Raw genomic sequence first — 8040 nt, 5'->3', positions numbered from 1 at the left:
TCACTGCACACATATGTTTACCGGAATTCATGTGCCTCTTTATCGCTCCAGATAAATTATTTAAATCGTTATAGCCAGAAGTATTCCAAACGTTAATGTCGTTCGAAAAAAATATGCAACACCAGCAATACATCTTATTTGTATGGGAACAACCAACAATTCAATGAGTTTTGTAGACGGCCCTACAGATATTTCTCTGACGCGACTGACTTGACTGAGAAATACACAAGTCAGGTGTTGGTTTTGCCGCGGAAATTATGTCCCGTTTTTCGACAAAGGTCAAAGACTTTACCTTGTTTTGGTTGACTAAAACGTGGACGCATTTCAACTCGGCTCGATTAAATAAGTAATAATACACTTGAAGTAAACGCGAACGCGCGCTCGTGCGAACTTATGCAGCTTACTTCACTCCAAACAAAAGCCGAGCTTAAATCGCCTTATAAAATTGCTATACATACCAGCAAATAGTTACATCGTTCTTTGGCGGTTTGTAGGCTAATAGTGCCCAGAGGGGCTACCGCGAAAACAGAAATTCGCAAATTGCGGGGATCTTTCTCTTTTACTCCAATGAAGGCGTAATTAGAGTGACAGAGAAAAATGCCCGCAATTGACGATTTTCGATTTTCACGGTAGCCGTCCAGAGCGGGACGAAAAAGCAAGCACGGTTGCAAGCCAACGAGTGCGAGTACGAGCAGGATGGCTAGAACATCCTACGCCTGATTTCTTTCGCGCGGACGGGATGCCACGCCGCGGCAAAATTTTGCAACACGCTCGTGCCGCGGTTCGAGGCCGCTGTGGCTTGAATTTAATAATAAGGGGTTCGTTTGGCGCGCGATTTTAAAATAATCTTTATTGATCTTATCACTACGTAATTTCGGTAAGGCAATTAGTTGCCTTAGGGCAAGCCCGGCTTTTGGGCTTGTATGGGAGTCACGCCACTGAAACGAGCTCAAGTACCTTTGTACAGGTACAAATAAACATTCATAAAAATATTTTTTTGAAAATAAATTATATTGGTGGCTGGACGGGGTCAGCCTATTCTTATTATTTCTTACATAGGGGAGGGAGGGGGTCAAAAGCTGGAAAAAATTGTCTTACGTAATTAATGAATGGCGCCTTTAGTGTTACTATTGCTTGGAACTGCTAAAATTATAAATAAAGATAAGCATAATTAATACAAACTTCAGTGACTTAGGGCCGATACAGACGGACTACAACCCGACTGCAACTTGTATGGGAACTGCACGCCAATCGAAACGTCGGCGTGCAGTTCAACAAAATGACCCAGTACCCTGGCAGTACCTAGTGGAACTCAGGTTTGGTGTAACAAAGGCACATTATGGTTTGGTCATCCGACTCATCTTGATGAGCACTTAGGAGAGCAGTACCTAAGATAGAACCGATACCGAACCCTGGCAGTACCTAGTGGAGCTCGGGTTTGATGCAACATACATAGACACACGCTGTTTTGGATATCCGACTCGTCATGATGATCACTGGGTAGATCAGTACTTTCAGTACCCAAGATAGCTGATGCTGAACCCTGACAGTGCCTAATGGAGCTCGGGTTTTATACAACATAGGCACACGCTGTTTTGGTCATGCAACTCGTCTTGATGAGAACTTAGGAAAGTAGTACCCAAGATAGAGCTGATGCTGAACCCTGGCTGAACCTAGTGGAACTCGATCAGGTTTGATGCAACATAGACACACGCTATTTTGGACATCCGACTCGTCATGATGAGCACTTGGGAGAACAGTACCCAAGATAGAACTCATGCTGAACCCTGGCAGTACCTAGTGGAACTCAGGTTTGTTGCAACATAGGCACACACTGTTTTGGCCATCCGAGTTGTCTTGATGAGCACTTAGGAGATTAGTACCCAAGATAGAGCTGATGCTGAACCCTGGCTGTACCTAGTGGAACTCAGGTTTGGTGCAACATAGGCACACGCTGTTTTGGTCATCTGACATGTCTTAATGAGAACTTGGAAGAGCAGTACCCAAGATAGAGCTGATGCTGGACCCTGGCTGTACCTAGTGGAACTGTGTGTGTTAGTTTATGTGCGGAGCAGCGTGATTACCGCCAGTAGGTGTCCAGACGGGATAGTTTTTCGATCAATTGTGTGGAGTGGACGCAAAAATAAATTCAAGAACATTGGCTCGCTGACCCAACATTATGTAGGAAAGCCAGTTGGGTTCCTTACAAAAAGTACTGGACGACCGTGTAGGATGTAATGCACTTATGAAATTGTATATTACGTGTGGATGATATTGGCAATTTGATTTTGTCGTCTAGACACGTTTTTAAAGGACAAAGTAAAAGCTGTAACAGACAGGCGTACCGGACAGCAACCGGTTCGGTACGTTAAGGTAGAAAACCTCCGCGAGCCCTTACAAAGCTCTGAGAGGCTACCGCGAAAACCGAAATTCGCAAATTGCGGGGATCTTACTCTTTTACTCCAATGAAGGCGTGAGTGACAGAGAAAAATGCCCGCAATTGACGATTTTCGGTATTGCCGGTAGCCCTACTGCTTTTTGCTAGTTATAATAAACCAATTAATTTCTGTACCTATACATGAATCAGTATATGTAGGTATTAATATTGTTGTCCTACTTATTCCCCAACTTTTGGTCCTTGTCCGAAGTACCATTTCGTAAGTTTCGGCCCGGCCGAAAGGTTCGGCCGTTTTTTGGCCGAAACCGAAACTACGGCCGAAACATGATTTTTGGCCGAAACTGGCCGAAACCGAAACCGAACCTTCGGTCGGACACTACAATGTATATTAAATAAATCGTTGTCGATTGCGTTTGCACAGTTTTAAATTATCGTTGCTTGTGGATGGCGATCGTTCATTTCGGCAGTACTTCACGTAGCTCGCTTGAGTGCGCGCGTGGGTCATTCTTCATGTACCTACCCTAATGAAAATATAATGAAAAAAATTAATACCTATAAGTCCATTTCAATAGAACTTGCAAACTATGTAAACAAAGGACGTAACTTTGTTATGTCACTGTTTCTCCTTGAATTTTCACATCATCTCATCAAACACATACACTATACACTATTAAAGCGGTCGTTACCGTAAAATACAACAATATATAACTGTATCTTGGATATTTCAATAAAAGTTTAAAATGGTTTCATAAGTTAGGTTATTAGGCCCTGATGTAATGGGGTGGATTTCATCACCAAAAATTTCACCATACAAAAAAATATATTTTTTAAATGTTTAATTTAACACGATTCTAGCTGGGTAAAGTAATAGGGGGCTGTATATTGAGGACATTTATGGTATTTATACAATCATTTGTGGCTTATATTTGAAGTTATCGCTTTCGGAAAATAAAAACGCAAGATGGTGATGACAATCATGGTATGGTAATGACTCTTTTATAGACGGTAATGACACTGCATGTACGGTAATGACGATTTGGGAACTAATTTATATATGTATTCAAAACGTATTAAAAAAACAAAAACTTTTTTAATTGTAAGGCTTTAGAACTTTAATAAACATTACAAATAACATGTTTTTGAACATAAGACTAGCTACATAAATTATTTTTAGAAAATTATAAAAAATACATTTTATTCATATAAATAAATATATAATAAGTATTTTTATTGTATAATTTTAAATAATTTATATTCCGAAATAGGCAATTTATGTATTCATTTATTTTTTTGGGTTTTTTCAATGTTAAATCATATTAACAATATTGTACTCTTATTATCAGTTTAAACCCGCATCTTCTTTTATCTACTGCATAACTTGGTATTTATATCATATTATAAAATTGCTGGCTTACCAGTGAGCTTAATTTTTATGATATATTACTTTTTTTTTGATAATTTGATTCATTGCATAAGTTTGTATTTTTGTTGTTTTATAAATTAACTTTAAAAATAGCTATAATGATTTAAATCCATATACATATTGTTTAATAGCTAAACATTAATATATAATCAGTGTTTTATTGCAAGACCCCTACTTGTAATGCATGTCATAAGTTACAAAATGTTAGGTATTGGGTCCGGTGACTACCCAATGGTATAATTATTAATTGCTGTAATTATATACATCAATTAATATAATATTATCAAAAAACATAAGGCCATTACGATAGTGAGCCAGTACCGTAGCCTATGGTCGCTTTAAACTTAATATATGTTGCTTGTTTAAATACTTTGTTTTAACACGACTAACATGCAATTACAGACTCTAAGTTGCACGATTTACATTATTAGATAATAAAAAATAAACATTTGTATGTTCTAAGTTCTAAGTGACCTAAATTTTGCCTACTTCAGTCAAAATGTTATTTAAAACTAACCATCCTCTAGTGTGAAAAAAATAGTCATATCTTCTTCTACATTTATTCTACATTTATAAGGTAGACATTATATAGTGTTAGAAGACATAGAGAACGTTTTTCAAACATACAGCTTAATTTCATAATGAATTATAGCAAAATAACTAGAAAAGTTTCTGAGAACCGTCATCACCATACACATGAAATCATCACCGGTCGTCATTTTTTCCCGGTGATGATGGGTATGGTGTTGACGATTTGAGAGTATCTTGTTTTTATTTCTAGAATACGAATAATAGTAGTTAATGTCTATGCTACACAATAAACTTCATGTAGTTTGCCATTCATTTCAATAATTATTTCTAATATATCATTTGTAACTTTTTTAAACCAAAGCATAACGGTGATGATGCTCTGTCGTGACAAACTACGTTTTACAAATTTGTTCGTAATATTTCTCACGATTCAATGATGTGACTTTATAGTGAAATCATTTTTGGCATTCTATATTAAAGTGAAAAATAGGGCAAGGACCTTTAGCGGTATTTGCGTTGTTCATACACGGAGATAAGCTCACATTGACATTACCATGACGGTGTTGACGAATATTCGTGACAAAATTTTAAATATTTTTAAATGTACTTTCTCGGTGAAGGAATTATTGCATATTTTTTCATGTGTTAAACAACAACATGGAAAAGATATAAGTAAAAGAAAAATCGCAATCGTACGATAGGTATGCTATAATTTTCACTGCAAACAAAAAGGTTCAGATTTTTCCGGTAGACGGTGATGATTTTAGACACATAAAACATTTTATATAAAAAAAACTATTAAGTTATTGGAGATGGTAATTGAAGGAACATTAAGATAATAGTTCTTAAAAACATATAAAAAAGTTGCAACTCGCACAACCTACTAGTTTTTTTTATAAAGACCGAACCATAAGTTTTCGCAGGATTTTGAAATCCACCCAATGACGTTTTTGTTTCTTTTACATTTTACAATTGTCTATGATGGGTAGTGTTGTGACTAAAGTTGGTGATATACTCGTAAAGCCGCTACACACTACCCGACTCACAGTATAGTCATACTTTGAATGCAGTTTTGTTTCTTTTAAAAAATAAAGGATGGTCTCCTTTAAGTAAAATGAGCCAGCTTAAGGATTTAAGATAGTTTCCCTCCAGGGCCCGACTTATCTTTCCACCCTGTATAGTTCGTTTTATTTTAGCTTTAAAAATAAGGTAAACAATCTTTATGTCTTTGTTTTTGATTGAAAAACACATTTTAAAAATAAGTTACGGCAAATATGTAACAATAATGAATCCAATACGATCATTTATATTCTTCTGCTTTCATAAGTAATAGTTACTGATTTTTAATAAGCGTAATTAAAAGACATGTCAAGATGGCTTACCTTCTTTCAAGTTCTTTCTAATGCAAAAAAACGACTGCGACGCACCAAGGTCGTGATGCAGTGCGATAGTGTGTTACGGCCTTAAGTAAAGGACTAAGGCCCCGTTCGCACGGCAGCTTTTTCAACGCGCGTTAAAAAAGCGTTTGAATGACACCAATGGATAACCATGTATGTATTCACACGAAGGCGGTTTTTAAGCGCGGCGCTTTTTTATCGAGCACTGTTCGATTTTCGGCGTTGAGCGTTGACGTCAAATTGAATAGAGCATACGGAACTCCGTGTATCTGTTCTCACAAGCGTTAAAAAAGCGCCGGCGCTGCTGTCAGTTGGCTGTCAAGTGTAAATTTTTGGTGTTAATCGTCAAGATTATTATTAGTTTCACCTTAAAAATGTCAACTTATGCTTACAAATTCCTGAAATATTCAAGCTATATTCAAATAATACGTCGTAATAGCAAATAAAGTATGGCTTTGCTGAGATGCGTACGTGGCATTACGACTCACAAGTGATTTTTAAGCGTTCATATGAACACAAATATTGGAAACGGTAAAAAAGCGCCAACGCGCAACGTCGGGTTTTAACGCAACGCTTTTTAAGCTGTCGTGCGAATGGGGCCTTAACGCCAAGCGCGCACCACGATTTTAGTTTTTGCGACACGATTTTAGAATCGCGCTGTAATATATCGCAGAAAATTCACTGCGCGCACGGCGATGAAAAAGTCGACGATTTGTTCATTCTCAACATGGATTTCGTACCAGTCGTTTGTCATGAAACGTTGTCTTTAATATGCGATCGCTGTATGACTTTGAGTATTTATACCACAAAGGTGATCTTCTATTTCCATAATTAAATGGTCAACATCTAGCGTCTTCAGCAGCAGGTTCCGACATGTTGACGCTTGGAGAGCGAAATGCCGACTGAGGTCCGGGTGCGATTTTATTATTGCAGTGCGCGCGGGGCCATACAACTCCGTATGCTGCAATTCACTTTGCGACAATCGCGTCGCGAGCAGTCGCGGAAAAATGTGACAAATCACAATTTTAAAATCGCTGCGATTTTTTTGTCGCATATGCGCGCACTGCCATATAAACTCATACGTTACATTTCTGCGACTAAATTATCGCGCGACAAAAAGTCGTGGTGCGCGCTTAGCTTAAGTGAGACTCTTGCCCATCACTAGTAAATTCATCATTCAGAGACAATTTCAATATGGCGGTTTGTTTACATCAAGGGCCCAACGTTTTCTGTTCTCTTTCACGTCGCAGCAACTAGTATCATTTCTCTCTCCTCGCTCTTTTAAAAATGCCGTTTGTCAAAAAAGGACAACCATACTGTTGACAAGGTGGACTTCAAATCAAGTGTTGCCTTTCTTGATGCGCCCAGGCCGTGTATGTGTGCGTAAAAACGTATATGTGTGCTCTTTTAGGGATGTGAAAAGTCGATTTTAATCATGTTATATATCGATAAACGCTACAAAGCGGAACGAAATAGCGATTAATTGAAGCTTCAATATCTTCGTTAAACATAAACATAATTGAAATGCTAATGGATAATGAATATATTATAATATAATTCAATTATTGCGGAACACCTATTTTAGGACGTATTCATGTATTTTAATTAAATATCTGAACTTTCCCTTGGTTCCCTGCTGGGGCGTGACTATAAAATTGTGATCTGATAACCACAATAAAGAATAAAAGCGTTTTTGGTAATTTTAGGTATCGTTAAGAGCGCTCTTACAAGAAAAGTCGAAATAATGCAAAATTGATGATACTAGTCGACAAAATTCAGGACTTTGCGCTCATTATTAGAAACAATGAGTACTTGTTCCAGTAAAAGCGTCTTCTTATCTTTATAAATATCGTTGTAAATATTAGAAAAAGGACTTATTAAATTAGTAATGATTTTTTTTCTGATGGTCGTTTCCGAAAAACCCCGTGAAGCACTGAATGGCGAGCTCTTATTTGGAAATGTTGAGAATTTTACTCTGCTAAACCTGGCTATTTTGTATTACTAATACCCTGTACTTTAGGCATATCAAACTATATTTTTCCTACATACCTTTGAGAAAGAGAAAATCAAAGTAAAACGAACTCGATTTTCTCTCCGAAACAAGTGTCAATTCCTACGAAAATCTACTTAATATCCAAGTCATTTTCATACTCAAGCAATCTGCAACGTTTGCTTATACTGTTGGTATACATAAGTGTTTATGAAATTCTACTATAATTTTTTGGCAATTTTTTGAAAACTACTCTATATTACCGACGACGCGCGCTGCGCCAGCTCAGTGCCGCGGCAGA

This window comes from Cydia splendana, chromosome 26 (genome assembly GCF_910591565.1).
Source record: "Cydia splendana chromosome 26, ilCydSple1.2, whole genome shotgun sequence".
NCBI lineage: Eukaryota > Metazoa > Arthropoda > Insecta > Lepidoptera > Tortricidae > Cydia > Cydia splendana.
The sequence above is the reverse complement of the archived record's forward strand: the minus strand, read 5'-3'. Positions refer to the sequence as shown.